Source organism: Schistocerca americana, chromosome 8, assembly GCF_021461395.2.
Source record: "Schistocerca americana isolate TAMUIC-IGC-003095 chromosome 8, iqSchAmer2.1, whole genome shotgun sequence".
NCBI classification, from domain to species: Eukaryota; Metazoa; Arthropoda; class Insecta; order Orthoptera; family Acrididae; genus Schistocerca; species Schistocerca americana.
This window is the reverse complement of record NC_060126.1, coordinates 70,074,974-70,101,170: the sequence shown is the minus strand read 5'-3', so window position 1 is coordinate 70,101,170 and position 26,197 is coordinate 70,074,974. Positions and strand designations below refer to the sequence as shown.

At 50.8% G+C, this 26,197-nt stretch overlaps 29 non-coding genes across 29 annotated transcripts; 15 read left to right on the top strand and 14 right to left on the bottom strand.

Moving 5' to 3' along the window:
* The first annotated feature begins 146 nt into the window (after window positions 1-146).
* Window positions 147-218, top strand: Trnae-uuc. The gene has a single exon. It is a non-coding gene; the product is annotated as a tRNA-Glu (tRNA).
* A 1,015-nt stretch (window positions 219-1,233) lies between these two features.
* On the bottom strand, window positions 1,234-1,305 carry Trnag-ccc. The gene has a single exon. It is a non-coding gene; the product is annotated as a tRNA-Gly (tRNA).
* Window positions 1,306-1,944: 639 nt separating this feature from the next.
* Trnae-uuc lies at window positions 1,945-2,016 on the top strand. Its single transcript has one exon. It is a non-coding gene; the product is annotated as a tRNA-Glu (tRNA).
* A 1,015-nt stretch (window positions 2,017-3,031) lies between these two features.
* Trnag-ccc lies at window positions 3,032-3,103 on the bottom strand. Its single transcript has one exon. It is a non-coding gene; the product is annotated as a tRNA-Gly (tRNA).
* Window positions 3,104-3,742: 639 nt separating this feature from the next.
* On the top strand, window positions 3,743-3,814 carry Trnae-uuc. The gene has a single exon. It is a non-coding gene; the product is annotated as a tRNA-Glu (tRNA).
* Window positions 3,815-4,828: 1,014 nt separating this feature from the next.
* Window positions 4,829-4,900, bottom strand: Trnag-ccc. Its single transcript has one exon. It is a non-coding gene; the product is annotated as a tRNA-Gly (tRNA).
* A 639-nt stretch (window positions 4,901-5,539) lies between these two features.
* On the top strand, window positions 5,540-5,611 carry Trnae-uuc. Its single transcript has one exon. It is a non-coding gene; the product is annotated as a tRNA-Glu (tRNA).
* Window positions 5,612-6,626: 1,015 nt separating this feature from the next.
* Window positions 6,627-6,698, bottom strand: Trnag-ccc. Its single transcript has one exon. It is a non-coding gene; the product is annotated as a tRNA-Gly (tRNA).
* Window positions 6,699-7,337: 639 nt separating this feature from the next.
* On the top strand, window positions 7,338-7,409 carry Trnae-uuc. The gene has a single exon. It is a non-coding gene; the product is annotated as a tRNA-Glu (tRNA).
* A 1,015-nt stretch (window positions 7,410-8,424) lies between these two features.
* Window positions 8,425-8,496, bottom strand: Trnag-ccc. The gene has a single exon. It is a non-coding gene; the product is annotated as a tRNA-Gly (tRNA).
* Window positions 8,497-9,135: 639 nt separating this feature from the next.
* On the top strand, window positions 9,136-9,207 carry Trnae-uuc. The gene has a single exon. It is a non-coding gene; the product is annotated as a tRNA-Glu (tRNA).
* A 1,015-nt stretch (window positions 9,208-10,222) lies between these two features.
* Trnag-ccc lies at window positions 10,223-10,294 on the bottom strand. The gene has a single exon. It is a non-coding gene; the product is annotated as a tRNA-Gly (tRNA).
* Window positions 10,295-10,933: 639 nt separating this feature from the next.
* Window positions 10,934-11,005, top strand: Trnae-uuc. Its single transcript has one exon. It is a non-coding gene; the product is annotated as a tRNA-Glu (tRNA).
* A 1,015-nt stretch (window positions 11,006-12,020) lies between these two features.
* On the bottom strand, window positions 12,021-12,092 carry Trnag-ccc. Its single transcript has one exon. It is a non-coding gene; the product is annotated as a tRNA-Gly (tRNA).
* A 639-nt stretch (window positions 12,093-12,731) lies between these two features.
* Window positions 12,732-12,803, top strand: Trnae-uuc. Its single transcript has one exon. It is a non-coding gene; the product is annotated as a tRNA-Glu (tRNA).
* Window positions 12,804-13,817: 1,014 nt separating this feature from the next.
* Window positions 13,818-13,889, bottom strand: Trnag-ccc. The gene has a single exon. It is a non-coding gene; the product is annotated as a tRNA-Gly (tRNA).
* Window positions 13,890-14,528: 639 nt separating this feature from the next.
* On the top strand, window positions 14,529-14,600 carry Trnae-uuc. The gene has a single exon. It is a non-coding gene; the product is annotated as a tRNA-Glu (tRNA).
* A 1,015-nt stretch (window positions 14,601-15,615) lies between these two features.
* Trnag-ccc lies at window positions 15,616-15,687 on the bottom strand. The gene has a single exon. It is a non-coding gene; the product is annotated as a tRNA-Gly (tRNA).
* A 639-nt stretch (window positions 15,688-16,326) lies between these two features.
* Trnae-uuc lies at window positions 16,327-16,398 on the top strand. Its single transcript has one exon. It is a non-coding gene; the product is annotated as a tRNA-Glu (tRNA).
* A 1,015-nt stretch (window positions 16,399-17,413) lies between these two features.
* On the bottom strand, window positions 17,414-17,485 carry Trnag-ccc. The gene has a single exon. It is a non-coding gene; the product is annotated as a tRNA-Gly (tRNA).
* A 639-nt stretch (window positions 17,486-18,124) lies between these two features.
* On the top strand, window positions 18,125-18,196 carry Trnae-uuc. Its single transcript has one exon. It is a non-coding gene; the product is annotated as a tRNA-Glu (tRNA).
* A 1,015-nt stretch (window positions 18,197-19,211) lies between these two features.
* Trnag-ccc lies at window positions 19,212-19,283 on the bottom strand. Its single transcript has one exon. It is a non-coding gene; the product is annotated as a tRNA-Gly (tRNA).
* Window positions 19,284-19,922: 639 nt separating this feature from the next.
* Window positions 19,923-19,994, top strand: Trnae-uuc. Its single transcript has one exon. It is a non-coding gene; the product is annotated as a tRNA-Glu (tRNA).
* Window positions 19,995-21,009: 1,015 nt separating this feature from the next.
* Trnag-ccc lies at window positions 21,010-21,081 on the bottom strand. Its single transcript has one exon. It is a non-coding gene; the product is annotated as a tRNA-Gly (tRNA).
* Window positions 21,082-21,720: 639 nt separating this feature from the next.
* Trnae-uuc lies at window positions 21,721-21,792 on the top strand. The gene has a single exon. It is a non-coding gene; the product is annotated as a tRNA-Glu (tRNA).
* Window positions 21,793-22,807: 1,015 nt separating this feature from the next.
* Window positions 22,808-22,879, bottom strand: Trnag-ccc. The gene has a single exon. It is a non-coding gene; the product is annotated as a tRNA-Gly (tRNA).
* A 639-nt stretch (window positions 22,880-23,518) lies between these two features.
* Trnae-uuc lies at window positions 23,519-23,590 on the top strand. Its single transcript has one exon. It is a non-coding gene; the product is annotated as a tRNA-Glu (tRNA).
* A 1,015-nt stretch (window positions 23,591-24,605) lies between these two features.
* Trnag-ccc lies at window positions 24,606-24,677 on the bottom strand. The gene has a single exon. It is a non-coding gene; the product is annotated as a tRNA-Gly (tRNA).
* Window positions 24,678-25,316: 639 nt separating this feature from the next.
* Trnae-uuc lies at window positions 25,317-25,388 on the top strand. The gene has a single exon. It is a non-coding gene; the product is annotated as a tRNA-Glu (tRNA).
* The last annotated feature ends 809 nt before the right edge of the window (window positions 25,389-26,197 follow it).

Sequence of the window (26,197 nt, the reverse complement as noted above, 5' to 3'; positions counted from 1 at the left end):
CTAGTATGACTTGCGCGCTTTGGGAGTGAGTAAGCGGGATCGTGGTGGCGGACAGAGTTCAGCGTTGGCGCCAGATTCGGCCCTAAAGTTGCGTGGAGGAGACGTATTTCTGGACGCATACACACGTAGTGGATCGTTGAGGTGTGTCCGGTATGGTCTAGTGGCTAGGATACCTGGCTTTCACCCAGGAGGCCCGGGTTCGATTCCCGGTACCTGAACGTGAATTCTCGGGGCTGAGATGAGAAAACTTCTCACGGCCGTTTTTCGTCTTCGTGGAGCTGCTGCTCTGGGTTCCAAGTATAAGGTGAGAGAAAGTCAAGGAAAAGAGATACATCCTCACGTTAATGGCGGGGCCGTTTTGAAGGGAGAGGAGACGGTTTTGCGGTTTTGGACTGCTGATGCGACACTGTTGCATTGCCCGTTAGCTCAGTGGGCTGTAGCGTCGTGCTAGTAACGCGTAGGTCATGGGTTCCTTCCCTCCACGGGCCATTCCATTTTCTCCCCTAATAGGAAATGCTGCCTCCTGCGAGACTCTGCCAGGCAGATTCTAAATGATGTGCACATCCAGCTAGAAGTCTGAACGTTTCGCTAAGGGGTTGCCAACGGCCAGCTCACTTTCAATTAATGAAGTTAAGCAGACGTTTGCGTGGTTAGTGAGTGGATGGGTGATCGTCCGGGAACTCTGCGTGCTATTGGACCCTTCCATTTCAACCCCCACCCTCCTCCTTTTATGCTACAGTGTTGACGTGCTATGATGCCTCCCTAAGCAATTTAAATTACGTTAACGAACATATGATCCACAATTTAATGAGGCTGATTGCAAAAAGAGCGCAAGGAAAGTGCAAGAACGACTTTGGCAATAACAGAACCGTACGAATCAACAGATAATTTCTCAAATGTGTAGATAACACTGTGCGAAGCAGTGAGATTTCCGAAATTTGTAAATGAAAGTTTAGCTTTTCGTATTGAAAAGGAAAAGTACTCTTGATTACTTTATTTCTCGCAGCCGATTGTCGTACTTCTCCTGTCATATCGGCCCCACCGCCGAGCGGCAGCGAGCGGCAGTCGAGCAAAGTCGGGCCAAGTCGACACACGATGAAGTGAAATTAATCCACTTAGCTGGAACGAGGCAGGAGACGAGGAGATACTACCTGTGCCGCGACACGTGGCAATTTCGAGGATCGCATGGTCTAGAACACACACTATTGCGCTACGCAAAAATGACAATCCTCCTGCGGTGGCCGGGAATCGAACACGGATCAACTGCTTGGGAAGCAACCATGCTGACCGTTACACCACCACCGCATTGCGCTGCAGGCTTCCTGTGTCGCGGTGTGTTGTCGCCCCTGCTGCCACCAGAGGATCAAGCGACCCTGCTGCAGGCGCTCTGCCCGCCGGCACATCGGAACGCGGTGCCACGTTGCTTCCAGGGCGATGCACTGTAACTAGACGCAGCATTGACTTCCGCCGAGAAATCCACCCTTTCATGTACGGCATGGTGGGAAAACAATTCTGAAATTAGAACTTCTTAGTGAGGCTGCGGTGGCGAGTATTCCTGTATGCCTCGGTGGCGCAGTGGGCTGCGCATGTCATTATCTTAAGGGCGTACGTTCTATCCTCAACTCAGCCATCTCATTTTCTCTCCACGACGGTGAAAGGCACAGCATAGCTTTTGCGAGGTAAGGCCGTATTTGCCGTTTATTACCACCTAGGCTACTTTGCGTCAACGTGTGTTTGTTTCCAGTTATTACTAATTACAGTTTTGCTAGTTGCACTCGAGACTGAAAGCGATGTTTGCCTAGTATGACTTGCGCGCTTTGGGAGTGAGTAAGCGGGATCGTGGTGGCGGACAGAGTTCAGCGTTGGCGCCAGATTCGGCCCTAAAGTTGCGTGGAGGAGACGTATTTCTGGACGCATACACACGTAGTGGATCGTTGAGGTGTGTCCGGTATGGTCTAGTGGCTAGGATACCTGGCTTTCACCCAGGAGGCCCGGGTTCGATTCCCGGTACCTGAACGTGAATTCTCGGGGCTGAGATGAGAAAACTTCTCACGGCCGTTTTTCGTCTTCGTGGAGCTGCTGCTCTGGGTTCCAAGTATAAGGTGAGAGAAAGTCAAGGAAAAGAGATACATCCTCACGTTAATGGCGGGGCCGTTTTGAAGGGAGAGGAGACGGTTTTGCGGTTTTGGACTGCTGATGCGACACTGTTGCATTGCCCGTTAGCTCAGTGGGCTGTAGCGTCGTGCTAGTAACGCGTAGGTCATGGGTTCCTTCCCTCCACGGGCCATTCCATTTTCTCCCCTAATAGGAAATGCTGCCTCCTGCGAGACTCTGCCAGGCAGATTCTAAATGATGTGCACATCCAGCTAGAAGTCTGAACGTTTCGCTAAGGGGTTGCCAACGGCCAGCTCACTTTCAATTAATGAAGTTAAGCAGACGTTTGCGTGGTTAGTGAGTGGATGGGTGATCGTCCGGGAACTCTGCGTGCTATTGGACCCTTCCATTTCAACCCCCACCCTCCTCCTTTTATGCTACAGTGTTGACGTGCTATGATGCCTCCCTAAGCAATTTAAATTACGTTAACGAACATATGATCCACAATTTAATGAGGCTGATTGCAAAAAGAGCGCAAGGAAAGTGCAAGAACGACTTTGGCAATAACAGAACCGTACGAATCAACAGATAATTTCTCAGATGTGTAGATAACACTGTGCGAAGCAGTGAGATTTCCGAAATTTGTAAATGAAAGTTTAGCTTTTCGTATTGAAAAGGAAAAGTACTCTTGATTACTTTATTTCTCGCAGCCGATTGTCGTACTTCTCCTGTCATATCGGCCCCACCGCCGAGCGGCAGCGAGCGGCAGTCGAGCAAAGTCGGGCCAAGTCGACACACGATGAAGTGAAATTAATCCACTTAGCTGGAACGAGGCAGGAGACGAGGAGATACTACCTGTGCCGCGACACGTGGCAATTTCGAGGATCGCATGGTCTAGAACACACACTATTGCGCTACGCAAAAATGACAATCCTCCTGCGGTGGCCGGGAATCGAACACGGATCAACTGCTTGGGAAGCAACCATGCTGACCGTTACACCACCACCGCATTGCGCTGCAGGCTTCCTGTGTCGCGGTGTGTTGTCGCCCCTGCTGCCACCAGAGGATCAAGCGACCCTGCTGCAGGCGCTCTGCCCGCCGGCACATCGGAACGCGGTGCCACGTTGCTTCCAGGGCGATGCACTGTAACTAGACGCAGCATTGACTTCCGCCGAGAAATCCACCCTTTCATGTACGGCATGGTGGGAAAACAATTCTGAAATTAGAACTTCTTAGTGAGGCTGCGGTGGCGAGTATTCCTGTATGCCTCGGTGGCGCAGTGGGCTGCGCATGTCATTATCTTAAGGGCGTACGTTCTATCCTCAACTCAGCCATCTCATTTTCTCTCCACGACGGTGAAAGGCACAGCATAGCTTTTGCGAGGTAAGGCCGTATTTGCCGTTTATTACCACCTAGGCTACTTTGCGTCAACGTGTGTTTGTTTCCAGTTATTACTAATTACAGTTTTGCTAGTTGCACTCGAGACTGAAAGCGATGTTTGCCTAGTATGACTTGCGCGCTTTGGGAGTGAGTAAGCGGGATCGTGGTGGCGGACAGAGTTCAGCGTTGGCGCCAGATTCGGCCCTAAAGTTGCGTGGAGGAGACGTATTTCTGGACGCATACACACGTAGTGGATCGTTGAGGTGTGTCCGGTATGGTCTAGTGGCTAGGATACCTGGCTTTCACCCAGGAGGCCCGGGTTCGATTCCCGGTACCTGAACGTGAATTCTCGGGGCTGAGATGAGAAAACTTCTCACGGCCGTTTTTCGTCTTCGTGGAGCTGCTGCTCTGGGTTCCAAGTATAAGGTGAGAGAAAGTCAAGGAAAAGAGATACATCCTCACGTTAATGGCGGGTCGTTTTGAAGGGAGAGGAGACGGTTTTGCGGTTTTGGACTGCTGATGCGACACTGTTGCATTGCCCGTTAGCTCAGTGGGCTGTAGCGTCGTGCTAGTAACGCGTAGGTCATGGGTTCCTTCCCTCCACGGGCCATTCCATTTTCTCCCCTAATAGGAAATGCTGCCTCCTGCGAGACTCTGCCAGGCAGATTCTAAATGATGTGCACATCCAGCTAGAAGTCTGAACGTTTCGCTAAGGGGTTGCCAACGGCCAGCTCACTTTCAATTAATGAAGTTAAGCAGACGTTTGCGTGGTTAGTGAGTGGATGGGTGATCGTCCGGGAACTCTGCGTGCTATTGGACCCTTCCATTTCAACCCCCACCCTCCTCCTTTTATGCTACAGTGTTGACGTGCTATGATGCCTCCCTAAGCAATTTAAATTACGTTAACGAACATATGATCCACAATTTAATGAGGCTGATTGCAAAAAGAGCGCAAGGAAAGTGCAAGAACGACTTTGGCAATAACAGAACCGTACGAATCAACAGATAATTTCTCAGATGTGTAGATAACACTGTGCGAAGCAGTGAGATTTCCGAAATTTGTAAATGAAAGTTTAGCTTTTCGTATTGAAAAGGAAAAGTACTCTTGATTACTTTATTTCTCGCAGCCGATTGTCGTACTTCTCCTGTCATATCGGCCCCACCGCCGAGCGGCAGCGAGCGGCAGTCGAGCAAAGTCGGGCCAAGTCGACACACGATGAAGTGAAATTAATCCACTTAGCTGGAACGAGGCAGGAGACGAGGAGATACTACCTGTGCCGCGACACGTGGCAATTTCGAGGATCGCATGGTCTAGAACACACACTATTGCGCTACGCAAAAATGACAATCCTCCTGCGGTGGCCGGGAATCGAACACGGATCAACTGCTTGGGAAGCAACCATGCTGACCGTTACACCACCACCGCATTGCGCTGCAGGCTTCCTGTGTCGCGGTGTGTTGTCGCCCCTGCTGCCACCAGAGGATCAAGCGACCCTGCTGCAGGCGCTCTGCCCGCCGGCACATCGGAACGCGGTGCCACGTTGCTTCCAGGGCGATGCACTGTAACTAGACGCAGCATTGACTTCCGCCGAGAAATCCACCCTTTCATGTACGGCATGGTGGGAAAACAATTCTGAAATTAGAACTTCTTAGTGAGGCTGCGGTGGCGAGTATTCCTGTATGCCTCGGTGGCGCAGTGGGCTGCGCATGTCATTATCTTAAGGGCGTACGTTCTATCCTCAACTCAGCCATCTCATTTTCTCTCCACGACGGTGAAAGGCACAGCATAGCTTTTGCGAGGTAAGGCCGTATTTGCCGTTTATTACCACCTAGGCTACTTTGCGTCAACGTGTGTTTGTTTCCAGTTATTACTAATTACAGTTTTGCTAGTTGCACTCGAGACTGAAAGCGATGTTTGCCTAGTATGACTTGCGCGCTTTGGGAGTGAGTAAGCGGGATCGTGGTGGCGGACAGAGTTCAGCGTTGGCGCCAGATTCGGCCCTAAAGTTGCGTGGAGGAGACGTATTTCTGGACGCATACACACGTAGTGGATCGTTGAGGTGTGTCCGGTATGGTCTAGTGGCTAGGATACCTGGCTTTCACCCAGGAGGCCCGGGTTCGATTCCCGGTACCTGAACGTGAATTCTCGGGGCTGAGATGAGAAAACTTCTCACGGCCGTTTTTCGTCTTCGTGGAGCTGCTGCTCTGGGTTCCAAGTATAAGGTGAGAGAAAGTCAAGGAAAAGAGATACATCCTCACGTTAATGGCGGGGCCGTTTTGAAGGGAGAGGAGACGGTTTTGCGGTTTTGGACTGCTGATGCGACACTGTTGCATTGCCCGTTAGCTCAGTGGGCTGTAGCGTCGTGCTAGTAACGCGTAGGTCATGGGTTCCTTCCCTCCACGGGCCATTCCATTTTCTCCCCTAATAGGAAATGCTGCCTCCTGCGAGACTCTGCCAGGCAGATTCTAAATGATGTGCACATCCAGCTAGAAGTCTGAACGTTTCGCTAAGGGGTTGCCAACGGCCAGCTCACTTTCAATTAATGAAGTTAAGCAGACGTTTGCGTGGTTAGTGAGTGGATGGGTGATCGTCCGGGAACTCTGCGTGCTATTGGACCCTTCCATTTCAACCCCCACCCTCCTCCTTTTATGCTACAGTGTTGACGTGCTATGATGCCTCCCTAAGCAATTTAAATTACGTTAACGAACATATGATCCACAATTTAATGAGGCTGATTGCAAAAAGAGCGCAAGGAAAGTGCAAGAACGACTTTGGCAATAACAGAACCGTACGAATCAACAGATAATTTCTCAAATGTGTAGATAACACTGTGCGAAGCAGTGAGATTTCCGAAATTTGTAAATGAAAGTTTAGCTTTTCGTATTGAAAAGGAAAAGTACTCTTGATTACTTTATTTCTCGCAGCCGATTGTCGTACTTCTCCTGTCATATCGGCCCCACCGCCGAGCGGCAGCGAGCGGCAGTCGAGCAAAGTCGGGCCAAGTCGACACACGATGAAGTGAAATTAATCCACTTAGCTGGAACGAGGCAGGAGACGAGGAGATACTACCTGTGCCGCGACACGTGGCAATTTCGAGGATCGCATGGTCTAGAACACACACTATTGCGCTACGCAAAAATGACAATCCTCCTGCGGTGGCCGGGAATCGAACACGGATCAACTGCTTGGGAAGCAACCATGCTGACCGTTACACCACCACCGCATTGCGCTGCAGGCTTCCTGTGTCGCGGTGTGTTGTCGCCCCTGCTGCCACCAGAGGATCAAGCGACCCTGCTGCAGGCGCTCTGCCCGCCGGCACATCGGAACGCGGTGCCACGTTGCTTCCAGGGCGATGCACTGTAACTAGACGCAGCATTGACTTCCGCCGAGAAATCCACCCTTTCATGTACGGCATGGTGGGAAAACAATTCTGAAATTAGAACTTCTTAGTGAGGCTGCGGTGGCGAGTATTCCTGTATGCCTCGGTGGCGCAGTGGGCTGCGCATGTCATTATCTTAAGGGCGTACGTTCTATCCTCAACTCAGCCATCTCATTTTCTCTCCACGACGGTGAAAGGCACAGCATAGCTTTTGCGAGGTAAGGCCGTATTTGCCGTTTATTACCACCTAGGCTACTTTGCGTCAACGTGTGTTTGTTTCCAGTTATTACTAATTACAGTTTTGCTAGTTGCACTCGAGACTGAAAGCGATGTTTGCCTAGTATGACTTGCGCGCTTTGGGAGTGAGTAAGCGGGATCGTGGTGGCGGACAGAGTTCAGCGTTGGCGCCAGATTCGGCCCTAAAGTTGCGTGGAGGAGACGTATTTCTGGACGCATACACACGTAGTGGATCGTTGAGGTGTGTCCGGTATGGTCTAGTGGCTAGGATACCTGGCTTTCACCCAGGAGGCCCGGGTTCGATTCCCGGTACCTGAACGTGAATTCTCGGGGCTGAGATGAGAAAACTTCTCACGGCCGTTTTTCGTCTTCGTGGAGCTGCTGCTCTGGGTTCCAAGTATAAGGTGAGAGAAAGTCAAGGAAAAGAGATACATCCTCACGTTAATGGCGGGGCCGTTTTGAAGGGAGAGGAGACGGTTTTGCGGTTTTGGACTGCTGATGCGACACTGTTGCATTGCCCGTTAGCTCAGTGGGCTGTAGCGTCGTGCTAGTAACGCGTAGGTCATGGGTTCCTTCCCTCCACGGGCCATTCCATTTTCTCCCCTAATAGGAAATGCTGCCTCCTGCGAGACTCTGCCAGGCAGATTCTAAATGATGTGCACATCCAGCTAGAAGTCTGAACGTTTCGCTAAGGGGTTGCCAACGGCCAGCTCACTTTCAATTAATGAAGTTAAGCAGACGTTTGCGTGGTTAGTGAGTGGATGGGTGATCGTCCGGGAACTCTGCGTGCTATTGGACCCTTCCATTTCAACCCCCACCCTCCTCCTTTTATGCTACAGTGTTGACGTGCTATGATGCCTCCCTAAGCAATTTAAATTACGTTAACGAACATATGATCCACAATTTAATGAGGCTGATTGCAAAAAGAGCGCAAGGAAAGTGCAAGAACGACTTTGGCAATAACAGAACCGTACGAATCAACAGATAATTTCTCAGATGTGTAGATAACACTGTGCGAAGCAGTGAGATTTCCGAAATTTGTAAATGAAAGTTTAGCTTTTCGTATTGAAAAGGAAAAGTACTCTTGATTACTTTATTTCTCGCAGCCGATTGTCGTACTTCTCCTGTCATATCGGCCCCACCGCCGAGCGGCAGCGAGCGGCAGTCGAGCAAAGTCGGGCCAAGTCGACACACGATGAAGTGAAATTAATCCACTTAGCTGGAACGAGGCAGGAGACGAGGAGATACTACCTGTGCCGCGACACGTGGCAATTTCGAGGATCGCATGGTCTAGAACACACACTATTGCGCTACGCAAAAATGACAATCCTCCTGCGGTGGCCGGGAATCGAACACGGATCAACTGCTTGGGAAGCAACCATGCTGACCGTTACACCACCACCGCATTGCGCTGCAGGCTTCCTGTGTCGCGGTGTGTTGTCGCCCCTGCTGCCACCAGAGGATCAAGCGACCCTGCTGCAGGCGCTCTGCCCGCCGGCACATCGGAACGCGGTGCCACGTTGCTTCCAGGGCGATGCACTGTAACTAGACGCAGCATTGACTTCCGCCGAGAAATCCACCCTTTCATGTACGGCATGGTGGGAAAACAATTCTGAAATTAGAACTTCTTAGTGAGGCTGCGGTGGCGAGTATTCCTGTATGCCTCGGTGGCGCAGTGGGCTGCGCATGTCATTATCTTAAGGGCGTACGTTCTATCCTCAACTCAGCCATCTCATTTTCTCTCCACGACGGTGAAAGGCACAGCATAGCTTTTGCGAGGTAAGGCCGTATTTGCCGTTTATTACCACCTAGGCTACTTTGCGTCAACGTGTGTTTGTTTCCAGTTATTACTAATTACAGTTTTGCTAGTTGCACTCGAGACTGAAAGCGATGTTTGCCTAGTATGACTTGCGCGCTTTGGGAGTGAGTAAGCGGGATCGTGGTGGCGGACAGAGTTCAGCGTTGGCGCCAGATTCGGCCCTAAAGTTGCGTGGAGGAGACGTATTTCTGGACGCATACACACGTAGTGGATCGTTGAGGTGTGTCCGGTATGGTCTAGTGGCTAGGATACCTGGCTTTCACCCAGGAGGCCCGGGTTCGATTCCCGGTACCTGAACGTGAATTCTCGGGGCTGAGATGAGAAAACTTCTCACGGCCGTTTTTCGTCTTCGTGGAGCTGCTGCTCTGGGTTCCAAGTATAAGGTGAGAGAAAGTCAAGGAAAAGAGATACATCCTCAGGTTAATGGCGGGGCCGTTTTGAAGGGAGAGGAGACGGTTTTGCGGTTTTGGACTGCTGATGCGACACTGTTGCATTGCCCGTTAGCTCAGTGGGCTGTAGCGTCGTGCTAGTAACGCGTAGGTCATGGGTTCCTTCCCTCCACGGGCCATTCCATTTTCTCCCCTAATAGGAAATGCTGCCTCCTGCGAGACTCTGCCAGGCAGATTCTAAATGATGTGCACATCCAGCTAGAAGTCTGAACGTTTCGCTAAGGGGTTGCCAACGGCCAGCTCACTTTCAATTAATGAAGTTAAGCAGACGTTTGCGTGGTTAGTGAGTGGATGGGTGATCGTCCGGGAACTCTGCGTGCTATTGGACCCTTCCATTTCAACCCCCACCCTCCTCCTTTTATGCTACAGTGTTGACGTGCTATGATGCCTCCCTAAGCAATTTAAATTACGTTAACGAACATATGATCCACAATTTAATGAGGCTGATTGCAAAAAGAGCGCAAGGAAAGTGCAAGAACGACTTTGGCAATAACAGAACCGTACGAATCAACAGATAATTTCTCAAATGTGTAGATAACACTGTGCGAAGCAGTGAGATTTCCGAAATTTGTAAATGAAAGTTTAGCTTTTCGTATTGAAAAGGAAAAGTACTCTTGATTACTTTATTTCTCGCAGCCGATTGTCGTACTTCTCCTGTCATATCGGCCCCACCGCCGAGCGGCAGCGAGCGGCAGTCGAGCAAAGTCGGGCCAAGTCGACACACGATGAAGTGAAATTAATCCACTTAGCTGGAACGAGGCAGGAGACGAGGAGATACTACCTGTGCCGCGACACGTGGCAATTTCGAGGATCGCATGGTCTAGAACACACACTATTGCGCTACGCAAAAATGACAATCCTCCTGCGGTGGCCGGGAATCGAACACGGATCAACTGCTTGGGAAGCAACCATGCTGACCGTTACACCACCACCGCATTGCGCTGCAGGCTTCCTGTGTCGCGGTGTGTTGTCGCCCCTGCTGCCACCAGAGGATCAAGCGACCCTGCTGCAGGCGCTCTGCCCGCCGGCACATCGGAACGCGGTGCCACGTTGCTTCCAGGGCGATGCACTGTAACTAGACGCAGCATTGACTTCCGCCGAGAAATCCACCCTTTCATGTACGGCATGGTGGGAAAACAATTCTGAAATTAGAACTTCTTAGTGAGGCTGCGGTGGCGAGTATTCCTGTATGCCTCGGTGGCGCAGTGGGCTGCGCATGTCATTATCTTAAGGGCGTACGTTCTATCCTCAACTCAGCCATCTCATTTTCTCTCCACGACGGTGAAAGGCACAGCATAGCTTTTGCGAGGTAAGGCCGTATTTGCCGTTTATTACCACCTAGGCTACTTTGCGTCAACGTGTGTTTGTTTCCAGTTATTACTAATTACAGTTTTGCTAGTTGCACTCGAGACTGAAAGCGATGTTTGCCTAGTATGACTTGCGCGCTTTGGGAGTGAGTAAGCGGGATCGTGGTGGCGGACAGAGTTCAGCGTTGGCGCCAGATTCGGCCCTAAAGTTGCGTGGAGGAGACGTATTTCTGGACGCATACACACGTAGTGGATCGTTGAGGTGTGTCCGGTATGGTCTAGTGGCTAGGATACCTGGCTTTCACCCAGGAGGCCCGGGTTCGATTCCCGGTACCTGAACGTGAATTCTCGGGGCTGAGATGAGAAAACTTCTCACGGCCGTTTTTCGTCTTCGTGGAGCTGCTGCTCTGGGTTCCAAGTATAAGGTGAGAGAAAGTCAAGGAAAAGAGATACATCCTCACGTTAATGGCGGGGCCGTTTTGAAGGGAGAGGAGACGGTTTTGCGGTTTTGGACTGCTGATGCGACACTGTTGCATTGCCCGTTAGCTCAGTGGGCTGTAGCGTCGTGCTAGTAACGCGTAGGTCATGGGTTCCTTCCCTCCACGGGCCATTCCATTTTCTCCCCTAATAGGAAATGCTGCCTCCTGCGAGACTCTGCCAGGCAGATTCTAAATGATGTGCACATCCAGCTAGAAGTCTGAACGTTTCGCTAAGGGGTTGCCAACGGCCAGCTCACTTTCAATTAATGAAGTTAAGCAGACGTTTGCGTGGTTAGTGAGTGGATGGGTGATCGTCCGGGAACTCTGCGTGCTATTGGACCCTTCCATTTCAACCCCCACCCTCCTCCTTTTATGCTACAGTGTTGACGTGCTATGATGCCTCCCTAAGCAATTTAAATTACGTTAACGAACATATGATCCACAATTTAATGAGGCTGATTGCAAAAAGAGCGCAAGGAAAGTGCAAGAACGACTTTGGCAATAACAGAACCGTACGAATCAACAGATAATTTCTCAAATGTGTAGATAACACTGTGCGAAGCAGTGAGATTTCCGAAATTTGTAAATGAAAGTTTAGCTTTTCGTATTGAAAAGGAAAAGTACTCTTGATTACTTTATTTCTCGCAGCCGATTGTCGTACTTCTCCTGTCATATCGGCCCCACCGCCGAGCGGCAGCGAGCGGCAGTCGAGCAAAGTCGGGCCAAGTCGACACACGATGAAGTGAAATTAATCCACTTAGCTGGAACGAGGCAGGAGACGAGGAGATACTACCTGTGCCGCGACACGTGGCAATTTCGAGGATCGCATGGTCTAGAACACACACTATTGCGCTACGCAAAAATGACAATCCTCCTGCGGTGGCCGGGAATCGAACACGGATCAACTGCTTGGGAAGCAACCATGCTGACCGTTACACCACCACCGCATTGCGCTGCAGGCTTCCTGTGTCGCGGTGTGTTGTCGCCCCTGCTGCCACCAGAGGATCAAGCGACCCTGCTGCAGGCGCTCTGCCCGCCGGCACATCGGAACGCGGTGCCACGTTGCTTCCAGGGCGATGCACTGTAACTAGACGCAGCATTGACTTCCGCCGAGAAATCCACCCTTTCATGTACGGCATGGTGGGAAAACAATTCTGAAATTAGAACTTCTTAGTGAGGCTGCGGTGGCGAGTATTCCTGTATGCCTCGGTGGCGCAGTGGGCTGCGCATGTCATTATCTTAAGGGCGTACGTTCTATCCTCAACTCAGCCATCTCATTTTCTCTCCACGACGGTGAAAGGCACAGCATAGCTTTTGCGAGGTAAGGCCGTATTTGCCGTTTATTACCACCTAGGCTACTTTGCGTCAACGTGTGTTTGTTTCCAGTTATTACTAATTACAGTTTTGCTAGTTGCACTCGAGACTGAAAGCGATGTTTGCCTAGTATGACTTGCGCGCTTTGGGAGTGAGTAAGCGGGATCGTGGTGGCGGACAGAGTTCAGCGTTGGCGCCAGATTCGGCCCTAAAGTTGCGTGGAGGAGACGTATTTCTGGACGCATACACACGTAGTGGATCGTTGAGGTGTGTCCGGTATGGTCTAGTGGCTAGGATACCTGGCTTTCACCCAGGAGGCCCGGGTTCGATTCCCGGTACCTGAACGTGAATTCTCGGGGCTGAGATGAGAAAACTTCTCACGGCCGTTTTTCGTCTTCGTGGAGCTGCTGCTCTGGGTTCCAAGTATAAGGTGAGAGAAAGTCAAGGAAAAGAGATACATCCTCACGTTAATGGCGGGGCCGTTTTGAAGGGAGAGGAGACGGTTTTGCGGTTTTGGACTGCTGATGCGACACTGTTGCATTGCCCGTTAGCTCAGTGGGCTGTAGCGTCGTGCTAGTAACGCGTAGGTCATGGGTTCCTTCCCTCCACGGGCCATTCCATTTTCTCCCCTAATAGGAAATGCTGCCTCCTGCGAGACTCTGCCAGGCAGATTCTAAATGATGTGCACATCCAGCTAGAAGTCTGAACGTTTCGCTAAGGGTTGCCAACGGCCAGCTCACTTTCAATTAATGAAGTTAAGCAGACGTTTGCGTGGTTAGTGAGTGGATGGGTGATCGTCCGGGAACTCTGCGTGCTATTGGACCCTTCCATTTCAACCCCCACCCTCCTCCTTTTATGCTACAGTGTTGACGTGCTATGATGCCTCCCTAAGCAATTTAAATTACGTTAACGAACATATGATCCACAATTTAATGAGGCTGATTGCAAAAAGAGCGCAAGGAAAGTGCAAGAACGACTTTGGCAATAACAGAACCGTACGAATCAACAGATAATTTCTCAAATGTGTAGATAACACTGTGCGAAGCAGTGAGATTTCCGAAATTTGTAAATGAAAGTTTAGCTTTTCGTATTGAAAAGGAAAAGTACTCTTGATTACTTTATTTCTCGCAGCCGATTGTCGTACTTCTCCTGTCATATCGGCCCCACCGCCGAGCGGCAGCGAGCGGCAGTCGAGCAAAGTCGGGCCAAGTCGACACACGATGAAGTGAAATTAATCCACTTAGCTGGAACGAGGCAGGAGACGAGGAGATACTACCTGTGCCGCGACACGTGGCAATTTCGAGGATCGCATGGTCTAGAACACACACTATTGCGCTACGCAAAAATGACAATCCTCCTGCGGTGGCCGGGAATCGAACACGGATCAACTGCTTGGGAAGCAACCATGCTGACCGTTACACCACCACCGCATTGCGCTGCAGGCTTCCTGTGTCGCGGTGTGTTGTCGCCCCTGCTGCCACCAGAGGATCAAGCGACCCTGCTGCAGGCGCTCTGCCCGCCGGCACATCGGAACGCGGTGCCACGTTGCTTCCAGGGCGATGCACTGTAACTAGACGCAGCATTGACTTCCGCCGAGAAATCCACCCTTTCATGTACGGCATGGTGGGAAAACAATTCTGAAATTAGAACTTCTTAGTGAGGCTGCGGTGGCGAGTATTCCTGTATGCCTCGGTGGCGCAGTGGGCTGCGCATGTCATTATCTTAAGGGCGTACGTTCTATCCTCAACTCAGCCATCTCATTTTCTCTCCACGACGGTGAAAGGCACAGCATAGCTTTTGCGAGGTAAGGCCGTATTTGCCGTTTATTACCACCTAGGCTACTTTGCGTCAACGTGTGTTTGTTTCCAGTTATTACTAATTACAGTTTTGCTAGTTGCACTCGAGACTGAAAGCGATGTTTGCCTAGTATGACTTGCGCGCTTTGGGAGTGAGTAAGCGGGATCGTGGTGGCGGACAGAGTTCAGCGTTGGCGCCAGATTCGGCCCTAAAGTTGCGTGGAGGAGACGTATTTCTGGACGCATACACACGTAGTGGATCGTTGAGGTGTGTCCGGTATGGTCTAGTGGCTAGGATACCTGGCTTTCACCCAGGAGGCCCGGGTTCGATTCCCGGTACCTGAACGTGAATTCTCGGGGCTGAGATGAGAAAACTTCTCACGGCCGTTTTTCGTCTTCGTGGAGCTGCTGCTCTGGGTTCCAAGTATAAGGTGAGAGAAAGTCAAGGAAAAGAGATACATCCTCACGTTAATGGCGGGGCCGTTTTGAAGGGAGAGGAGACGGTTTTGCGGTTTTGGACTGCTGATGCGACACTGTTGCATTGCCCGTTAGCTCAGTGGGCTGTAGCGTCGTGCTAGTAACGCGTAGGTCATGGGTTCCTTCCCTCCACGGGCCATTCCATTTTCTCCCCTAATAGGAAATGCTGCCTCCTGCGAGACTCTGCCAGGCAGATTCTAAATGATGTGCACATCCAGCTAGAAGTCTGAACGTTTCGCTAAGGGGTTGCCAACGGCCAGCTCACTTTCAATTAATGAAGTTAAGCAGACGTTTGCGTGGTTAGTGAGTGGATGGGTGATCGTCCGGGAACTCTGCGTGCTATTGGACCCTTCCATTTCAACCCCCACCCTCCTCCTTTTATGCTACAGTGTTGACGTGCTATGATGCCTCCCTAAGCAATTTAAATTACGTTAACGAACATATGATCCACAATTTAATGAGGCTGATTGCAAAAAGAGCGCAAGGAAAGTGCAAGAACGACTTTGGCAATAACAGAACCGTACGAATCAACAGATAATTTCTCAGATGTGTAGATAACACTGTGCGAAGCAGTGAGATTTCCGAAATTTGTAAATGAAAGTTTAGCTTTTCGTATTGAAAAGGAAAAGTACTCTTGATTACTTTATTTCTCGCAGCCGATTGTCGTACTTCTCCTGTCATATCGGCCCCACCGCCGAGCGGCAGCGAGCGGCAGTCGAGCAAAGTCGGGCCAAGTCGACACACGATGAAGTGAAATTAATCCACTTAGCTGGAACGAGGCAGGAGACGAGGAGATACTACCTGTGCCGCGACACGTGGCAATTTCGAGGATCGCATGGTCTAGAACACACACTATTGCGCTACGCAAAAATGACAATCCTCCTGCGGTGGCCGGGAATCGAACACGGATCAACTGCTTGGGAAGCAACCATGCTGACCGTTACACCACCACCGCATTGCGCTGCAGGCTTCCTGTGTCGCGGTGTGTTGTCGCCCCTGCTGCCACCAGAGGATCAAGCGACCCTGCTGCAGGCGCTCTGCCCGCCGGCACATCGGAACGCGGTGCCACGTTGCTTCCAGGGCGATGCACTGTAACTAGACGCAGCATTGACTTCCGCCGAGAAATCCACCCTTTCATGTACGGCATGGTGGGAAAACAATTCTGAAATTAGAACTTCTTAGTGAGGCTGCGGTGGCGAGTATTCCTGTATGCCTCGGTGGCGCAGTGGGCTGCGCATGTCATTATCTTAAGGGCGTACGTTCTATCCTCAACTCAGCCATCTCATTTTCTCTCCACGACGGTGAAAGGCACAGCATAGCTTTTGCGAGGTAAGGCCGTATTTGCCGTTTATTACCACCTAGGCTACTTTGCGTCAACGTGTGTTTGTTTCCAGTTATTACTAATTACAGTTTTGCTAGTTGCACTCGAGACTGAAAGCGATGTTTGCCTAGTATGACTTGCGCGCTTTGGGAGTGAGTAAGCGGGATCGTGGTGGCGGACAGAGTTCAGCGTTGGCGCCAGATTCGGCCCTAAAGTTGCGTGGAGGAGACGTATTTCTGGACGCATACACACGTAGTGGATCGTTGAGGTGTGTCCGGTATGGTCTAGTGGCTAGGATACCTGGCTTTCACCCAGGAGGCCCGGGTTCGATTCCCGGTACCTGAACGTGAATTCTCGGGGCTGAGATGAGAAAACTTCTCACGGCCGTTTTTCGTCTTCGTGGAGCTGCTGCTCTGGGTTCCAAGTATAAGGTGAGAGAAAGTCAAGGAAAAGAGATACATCCTCACGTTAATGGCGGGGCCGTTTTGAAGGGAGAGGAGACGGTTTTGCGGTTTTGGACTGCTGATGCGACACTGTTGCATTGCCCGTTAGCTCAGTGGGCTGTAGCGTCGTGCTAGTAACGCGTAGGTCATGGGTTCCTTCCCTCCACGGGCCATTCCATTTTCTCCCCTAATAGGAAATGCTGCCTCCTGCGAGACTCTGCCAGGCAGATTCTAAATGATGTGCACATCCAGCTAGAAGTCTGAACGTTTCGCTAAGGGGTTGCCAACGGCCAGCTCACTTTCAATTAATGAAGTTAAGCAGACGTTTGCGTGGTTAGTGAGTGGATGGGTGATCGTCCGGGAACTCTGCGTGCTATTGGACCCTTCCATTTCAACCCCCACCCTCCTCCTTTTATGCTACAGTGTTGACGTGCTATGATGCCTCCCTAAGCAATTTAAATTACGTTAACGAACATATGATCCACAATTTAATGAGGCTGATTGCAAAAAGAGCGCAAGGAAAGTGCAAGAACGACTTTGGCAATAACAGAACCGTACGAATCAACAGATAATTTCTCAAATGTGTAGATAACACTGTGCGAAGCAGTGAGATTTCCGAAATTTGTAAATGAAAGTTTAGCTTTTCGTATTGAAAAGGAAAAGTACTCTTGATTACTTTATTTCTCGCAGCCGATTGTCGTACTTCTCCTGTCATATCGGCCCCACCGCCGAGCGGCAGCGAGCGGCAGTCGAGCAAAGTCGGGCCAAGTCGACACACGATGAAGTGAAATTAATCCACTTAGCTGGAACGAGGCAGGAGACGAGGAGATACTACCTGTGCCGCGACACGTGGCAATTTCGAGGATCGCATGGTCTAGAACACACACTATTGCGCTACGCAAAAATGACAATCCTCCTGCGGTGGCCGGGAATCGAACACGGATCAACTGCTTGGGAAGCAACCATGCTGACCGTTACACCACCACCGCATTGCGCTGCAGGCTTCCTGTGTCGCGGTGTGTTGTCGCCCCTGCTGCCACCAGAGGATCAAGCGACCCTGCTGCAGGCGCTCTGCCCGCCGGCACATCGGAACGCGGTGCCACGTTGCTTCCAGGGCGATGCACTGTAACTAGACGCAGCATTGACTTCCGCCGAGAAATCCACCCTTTCATGTACGGCATGGTGGGAAAACAATTCTGAAATTAGAACTTCTTAGTGAGGCTGCGGTGGCGAGTATTCCTGTATGCCTCGGTGGCGCAGTGGGCTGCGCATGTCATTATCTTAAGGGCGTACGTTCTATCCTCAACTCAGCCATCTCATTTTCTCTCCACGACGGTGAAAGGCACAGCATAGCTTTTGCGAGGTAAGGCCGTATTTGCCGTTTATTACCACCTAGGCTACTTTGCGTCAACGTGTGTTTGTTTCCAGTTATTACTAATTACAGTTTTGCTAGTTGCACTCGAGACTGAAAGCGATGTTTGCCTAGTATGACTTGCGCGCTTTGGGAGTGAGTAAGCGGGATCGTGGTGGCGGACAGAGTTCAGCGTTGGCGCCAGATTCGGCCCTAAAGTTGCGTGGAGGAGACGTATTTCTGGACGCATACACACGTAGTGGATCGTTGAGGTGTGTCCGGTATGGTCTAGTGGCTAGGATACCTGGCTTTCACCCAGGAGGCCCGGGTTCGATTCCCGGTACCTGAACGTGAATTCTCGGGGCTGAGATGAGAAAACTTCTCACGGCCGTTTTTCGTCTTCGTGGAGCTGCTGCTCTGGGTTCCAAGTATAAGGTGAGAGAAAGTCAAGGAAAAGAGATACATCCTCACGTTAATGGCGGGGCCGTTTTGAAGGGAGAGGAGACGGTTTTGCGGTTTTGGACTGCTGATGCGACACTGTTGCATTGCCCGTTAGCTCAGTGGGCTGTAGCGTCGTGCTAGTAACGCGTAGGTCATGGGTTCCTTCCCTCCACGGGCCATTCCATTTTCTCCCCTAATAGGAAATGCTGCCTCCTGCGAGACTCTGCCAGGCAGATTCTAAATGATGTGCACATCCAGCTAGAAGTCTGAACGTTTCGCTAAGGGGTTGCCAACGGCCAGCTCACTTTCAATTAATGAAGTTAAGCAGACGTTTGCGTGGTTAGTGAGTGGATGGGTGATCGTCCGGGAACTCTGCGTGCTATTGGACCCTTCCATTTCAACCCCCACCCTCCTCCTTTTATGCTACAGTGTTGACGTGCTATGATGCCTCCCTAAGCAATTTAAATTACGTTAACGAACATATGATCCACAATTTAATGAGGCTGATTGCAAAAAGAGCGCAAGGAAAGTGCAAGAACGACTTTGGCAATAACAGAACCGTACGAATCAACAGATAATTTCTCAAATGTGTAGATAACACTGTGCGAAGCAGTGAGATTTCCGAAATTTGTAAATGAAAGTTTAGCTTTTCGTATTGAAAAGGAAAAGTACTCTTGATTACTTTATTTCTCGCAGCCGATTGTCGTACTTCTCCTGTCATATCGGCCCCACCGCCGAGCGGCAGCGAGCGGCAGTCGAGCAAAGTCGGGCCAAGTCGACACACGATGAAGTGAAATTAATCCACTTAGCTGGAACGAGGCAGGAGACGAGGAGATACTACCTGTGCCGCGACACGTGGCAATTTCGAGGATCGCATGGTCTAGAACACACACTATTGCGCTACGCAAAAATGACAATCCTCCTGCGGTGGCCGGGAATCGAACACGGATCAACTGCTTGGGAAGCAACCATGCTGACCGTTACACCACCACCGCATTGCGCTGCAGGCTTCCTGTGTCGCGGTGTGTTGTCGCCCCTGCTGCCACCAGAGGATCAAGCGACCCTGCTGCAGGCGCTCTGCCCGCCGGCACATCGGAACGCGGTGCCACGTTGCTTCCAGGGCGATGCACTGTAACTAGACGCAGCATTGACTTCCGCCGAGAAATCCACCCTTTCATGTACGGCATGGTGGGAAAACAATTCTGAAATTAGAACTTCTTAGTGAGGCTGCGGTGGCGAGTATTCCTGTATGCCTCGGTGGCGCAGTGGGCTGCGCATGTCATTATCTTAAGGGCGTACGTTCTATCCTCAACTCAGCCATCTCATTTTCTCTCCACGACGGTGAAAGGCACAGCATAGCTTTTGCGAGGTAAGGCCGTATTTGCCGTTTATTACCACCTAGGCTACTTTGCGTCAACGTGTGTTTGTTTCCAGTTATTACTAATTACAGTTTTGCTAGTTGCACTCGAGACTGAAAGCGATGTTTGCCTAGTATGACTTGCGCGCTTTGGGAGTGAGTAAGCGGGATCGTGGTGGCGGACAGAGTTCAGCGTTGGCGCCAGATTCGGCCCTAAAGTTGCGTGGAGGAGACGTATTTCTGGACGCATACACACGTAGTGGATCGTTGAGGTGTGTCCGGTATGGTCTAGTGGCTAGGATACCTGGCTTTCACCCAGGAGGCCCGGGTTCGATTCCCGGTACCTGAACGTGAATTCTCGGGGCTGAGATGAGAAAACTTCTCACGGCCGTTTTTCGTCTTCGTGGAGCTGCTGCTCTGGGTTCCAAGTATAAGGTGAGAGAAAGTCAAGGAAAAGAGATACATCCTCACGTTAATGGCGGGGCCGTTTTGAAGGGAGAGGAGACGGTTTTGCGGTTTTGGACTGCTGATGCGACACTGTTGCATTGCCCGTTAGCTCAGTGGGCTGTAGCGTCGTGCTAGTAACGCGTAGGTCATGGGTTCCTTCCCTCCACGGGCCATTCCATTTTCTCCCCTAATAGGAAATGCTGCCTCCTGCGAGACTCTGCCAGGCAGATTCTAAATGATGTGCACATCCAGCTAGAAGTCTGAACGTTTCGCTAAGGGGTTGCCAACGGCCAGCTCACTTTCAATTAATGAAGTTAAGCAGACGTTTGCGTGGTTAGTGAGTGGATGGGTGATCGTCCGGGAACTCTGCGTGCTATTGGACCCTTCCATTTCAACCCCCACCCTCCTCCTTTTATGCTACAGTGTTGACGTGCTATGATGCCTCCCTAAGCAATTTAAATTACGTTAACGAACATATGATCCACAATTTAATGAGGCTGATTGCAAAAAGAGCGCAAGGAAAGTGCAAGAACGACTTTGGCAATAACAGAACCGTACGAATCAACAGATAATTTCTCAAATGTGTAGATAACACTGTGCGAAGCAGTGAGATTTCCGAAATTTGTAAATGAAAGTTTAGCTTTTCGTATTGAAAAGGAAAAGTACTCTTGATTACTTTATTTCTCGCAGCCGATTGTCGTACTTCTCCTGTCATATCGGCCCCACCGCCGAGCGGCAGCGAGCGGCAGTCGAGCAAAGTCGGGCCAAGTCGACACACGATGAAGTGAAATTAATCCACTTAGCTGGAACGAGGCAGGAGACGAGGAGATACTACCTGTGCCGCGACACGTGGCAATTTCGAGGATCGCATGGTCTAGAACACACACTATTGCGCTACGCAAAAATGACAATCCTCCTGCGGTGGCCGGGAATCGAACACGGATCAACTGCTTGGGAAGCAACCATGCTGACCGTTACACCACCACCGCATTGCGCTGCAGGCTTCCTGTGTCGCGGTGTGTTGTCGCCCCTGCTGCCACCAGAGGATCAAGCGACCCTGCTGCAGGCGCTCTGCCCGCCGGCACATCGGAACGCGGTGCCACGTTGCTTCCAGGGCGATGCACTGTAACTAGACGCAGCATTGACTTCCGCCGAGAAATCCACCCTTTCATGTACGGCATGGTGGGAAAACAATTCTGAAATTAGAACTTCTTAGTGAGGCTGCGGTGGCGAGTATTCCTGTATGCCTCGGTGGCGCAGTGGGCTGCGCATGTCATTATCTTAAGGGCGTACGTTCTATCCTCAACTCAGCCATCTCATTTTCTCTCCACGACGGTGAAAGGCACAGCATAGCTTTTGCGAGGTAAGGCCGTATTTGCCGTTTATTACCACCTAGGCTACTTTGCGTCAACGTGTGTTTGTTTCCAGTTATTACTAATTACAGTTTTGCTAGTTGCACTCGAGACTGAAAGCGATGTTTGCCTAGTATGACTTGCGCGCTTTGGGAGTGAGTAAGCGGGATCGTGGTGGCGGACAGAGTTCAGCGTTGGCGCCAGATTCGGCCCTAAAGTTGCGTGGAGGAGACGTATTTCTGGACGCATACACACGTAGTGGATCGTTGAGGTGTGTCCGGTATGGTCTAGTGGCTAGGATACCTGGCTTTCACCCAGGAGGCCCGGGTTCGATTCCCGGTACCTGAACGTGAATTCTCGGGGCTGAGATGAGAAAACTTCTCACGGCCGTTTTTCGTCTTCGTGGAGCTGCTGCTCTGGGTTCCAAGTATAAGGTGAGAGAAAGTCAAGGAAAAGAGATACATCCTCACGTTAATGGCGGGGCCGTTTTGAAGGGAGAGGAGACGGTTTTGCGGTTTTGGACTGCTGATGCGACACTGTTGCATTGCCCGTTAGCTCAGTGGGCTGTAGCGTCGTGCTAGTAACGCGTAGGTCATGGGTTCCTTCCCTCCACGGGCCATTCCATTTTCTCCCCTAATAGGAAATGCTGCCTCCTGCGAGACTCTGCCAGGCAGATTCTAAATGATGTGCACATCCAGCTAGAAGTCTGAACGTTTCGCTAAGGGGTTGCCAACGGCCAGCTCACTTTCAATTAATGAAGTTAAGCAGACGTTTGCGTGGTTAGTGAGTGGATGGGTGATCGTCCGGGAACTCTGCGTGCTATTGGACCCTTCCATTTCAACCCCCACCCTCCTCCTTTTATGCTACAGTGTTGACGTGCTATGATGCCTCCCTAAGCAATTTAAATTACGTTAACGAACATATGATCCACAATTTAATGAGGCTGATTGCAAAAAGAGCGCAAGGAAAGTGCAAGAACGACTTTGGCAATAACAGAACCGTACGAATCAACAGATAATTTCTCAAATGTGTAGATAACACTGTGCGAAGCAGTGAGATTTCCGAAATTTGTAAATGAAAGTTTAGCTTTTCGTATTGAAAAGGAAAAGTACTCTTGATTACTTTATTTCTCGCAGCCGATTGTCGTACTTCTCCTGTCATATCGGCCCCACCGCCGAGCGGCAGCGAGCGGCAGTCGTGCAAAGTCGGGCCAAGTCGACACACGATGAAGTGAAATTAATCCACTTAGCTGGAACGAGGCAGGAGACGAGGAGATACTACCTGTGCCGCGACACGTGGCAATTTCGAGGATCGCATGGTCTAGAACACACACTATTGCGCTACGCAAAAATGACAATCCTCCTGCGGTGGCCGGGAATCGAACACGGATCAACTGCTTGGGAAGCAACCATGCTGACCGTTACACCACCACCGCATTGCGCTGCAGGCTTCCTGTGTCGCGGTGTGTTGTCGCCCCTGCTGCCACCAGAGGATCAAGCGACCCTGCTGCAGGCGCTCTGCCCGCCGGCACATCGGAACGCGGTGCCACGTTGCTTCCAGGGCGATGCACTGTAACTAGACGCAGCATTGACTTCCGCCGAGAAATCCACCCTTTCATGTACGGCATGGTGGGAAAACAATTCTGAAATTAGAACTTCTTAGTGAGGCTGCGGTGGCGAGTATTCCTGTATGCCTCGGTGGCGCAGTGGGCTGCGCATGTCATTATCTTAAGGGCGTACGTTCTATCCTCAACTCAGCCATCTCATTTTCTCTCCACGACGGTGAAAGGCACAGCATAGCTTTTGCGAGGTAAGGCCGTATTTGCCGTTTATTACCACCTAGGCTACTTTGCGTCAACGTGTGTTTGTTTCCAGTTATTACTAATTACAGTTTTGCTAGTTGCACTCGAGACTGAAAGCGATGTTTGCCTAGTATGACTTGCGCGCTTTGGGAGTGAGTAAGCGGGATCGTGGTGGCGGACAGAGTTCAGCGTTGGCGCCAGATTCGGCCCTAAAGTTGCGTGGAGGAGACGTATTTCTGGACGCATACACACGTAGTGGATCGTTGAGGTGTGTCCGGTATGGTCTAGTGGCTAGGATACCTGGCTTTCACCCAGGAGGCCCGGGTTCGATTCCCGGTACCTGAACGTGAATTCTCGGGGCTGAGATGAGAAAACTTCTCACGGCCGTTTTTCGTCTTCGTGGAGCTGCTGCTCTGGGTTCCAAGTATAAGGTGAGAGAAAGTCAAGGAAAAGAGATACATCCTCACGTTAATGGCGGGGCCGTTTTGAAGGGAGAGGAGACGGTTTTGCGGTTTTGGACTGCTGATGCGACACTGTTGCATTGCCCGTTAGCTCAGTGGGCTGTAGCGTCGTGCTAGTAACGCGTAGGTCATGGGTTCCTTCCCTCCACGGGCCATTCCATTTTCTCCCCTAATAGGAAATGCTGCCTCCTGCGAGACTCTGCCAGGCAGATTCTAAATGATGTGCACATCCAGCTAGAAGTCTGAACGTTTCGCTAAGGGGTTGCCAACGGCCAGCTCACTTTCAATTAATGAAGTTAAGCAGACGTTTGCGTGGTTAGTGAGTGGATGGGTGATCGTCCGGGAACTCTGCGTGCTATTGGACCCTTCCATTTCAACCCCCACCCTCCTCCTTTTATGCTACAGTGTTGACGTGCTATGATGCCTCCCTAAGCAATTTAAATTACGTTAACGAACATATGATCCACAATTTAATGAGGCTGATTGCAAAAAGAGCGCAAGGAAAGTGCAAGAACGACTTTGGCAATAACAGAACCGTACGAATCAACAGATAATTTCTCAAATGTGTAGATAACACTGTGCGAAGCAGTGAGATTTCCGAAATTTGTAAATGAAAGTTTAGCTTTTCGTATTGAAAAGGAAAAGTACTCTTGATTACTTTATTTCTCGCAGCCGATTGTCGTACTTCTCCTGTCATATCGGCCCCACCGCCGAGCGGCAGCGAGCGGCAGTCGTGCAAAGTCGGGCCAAGTCGACACACGATGAAGTGAAATTAATCCACTTAGCTGGAACGAGGCAGGAGACGAGGAGATACTACCTGTGCCGCGACACGTGGCAATTTCGAGGATCGCATGGTCTAGAACACACACTATTGCGCTACGCAAAAATGACAATCCTCCTGCGGTGGCCGGGAATCGAACACGGATCAACTGCTTGGGAAGCAACCATGCTGACCGTTACACCACCACCGCATTGCGCTGCAGGCTTCCTGTGTCGCGGTGTGTTGTCGCCCCTGCTGCCACCAGAGGATCAAGCGACCCTGCTGCAGGCGCTCTGCCCGCCGGCACATCGGAACGCGGTGCCACGTTGCTTCCAGGGCGATGCACTGTAACTAGACGCAGCATTGACTTCCGCCGAGAAATCCACCCTTTCATGTACGGCATGGTGGGAAAACAATTCTGAAATTAGAACTTCTTAGTGAGGCTGCGGTGGCGAGTATTCCTGTATGCCTCGGTGGCGCAGTGGGCTGCGCATGTCATTATCTTAAGGGCGTACGTTCTATCCTCAACTCAGCCATCTCATTTTCTCTCCACGACGGTGAAAGGCACAGCATAGCTTTTGCGAGGTAAGGCCGTATTTGCCGTTTATTACCACCTAGGCTACTTTGCGTCAACGTGTGTTTGTTTCCAGTTATTACTAATTACAGTTTTGCTAGTTGCACTCGAGACTGAAAGCGATGTTTGCCTAGTATGACTTGCGCGCTTTGGGAGTGAGTAAGCGGGATCGTGGTGGCGGACAGAGTTCAGCGTTGGCGCCAGATTCGGCCCTAAAGTTGCGTGGAGGAGACGTATTTCTGGACGCATACACACGTAGTGGATCGTTGAGGTGTGTCCGGTATGGTCTAGTGGCTAGGATACCTGGCTTTCACCCAGGAGGCCCGGGTTCGATTCCCGGTACCTGAACGTGAATTCTCGGGGCTGAGATGAGAAAACTTCTCACGGCCGTTTTTCGTCTTCGTGGAGCTGCTGCTCTGGGTTCCAAGTATAAGGTGAGAGAAAGTCAAGGAAAAGAGATACATCCTCACGTTAATGGCGGGGCCGTTTTGAAGGGAGAGGAGACGGTTTTGCGGTTTTGGACTGCTGATGCGACACTGTTGCATTGCCCGTTAGCTCAGTGGGCTGTAGCGTCGTGCTAGTAACGCGTAGGTCATGGGTTCCTTCCCTCCACGGGCCATTCCATTTTCTCCCCTAATAGGAAATGCTGCCTCCTGCGAGACTCTGCCAGGCAGATTCTAAATGATGTGCACATCCAGCTAGAAGTCTGAACGTTTCGCTAAGGGGTTGCCAACGGCCAGCTCACTTTCAATTAATGAAGTTAAGCAGACGTTTGCGTGGTTAGTGAGTGGATGGGTGATCGTCCGGGAACTCTGCGTGCTATTGGACCCTTCCATTTCAACCCCCACCCTCCTCCTTTTATGCTACAGTGTTGACGTGCTATGATGCCTCCCTAAGCAATTTAAATTACGTTAACGAACATATGATCCACAATTTAATGAGGCTGATTGCAAAAAGAGCGCAAGGAAAGTGCAAGAACGACTTTGGCAATAACAGAACCGTACGAATCAACAGATAATTTCTCAGATGTGTAGATAACACTGTGCGAAGCAGTGAGATTTCCGAAATTTGTAAATGAAAGTTTAGCTTTTCGTATTGAAAAGGAAAAGTACTCTTGATTACTTTATTTCTCGCAGCCGATTGTCGTACTTCTCCTG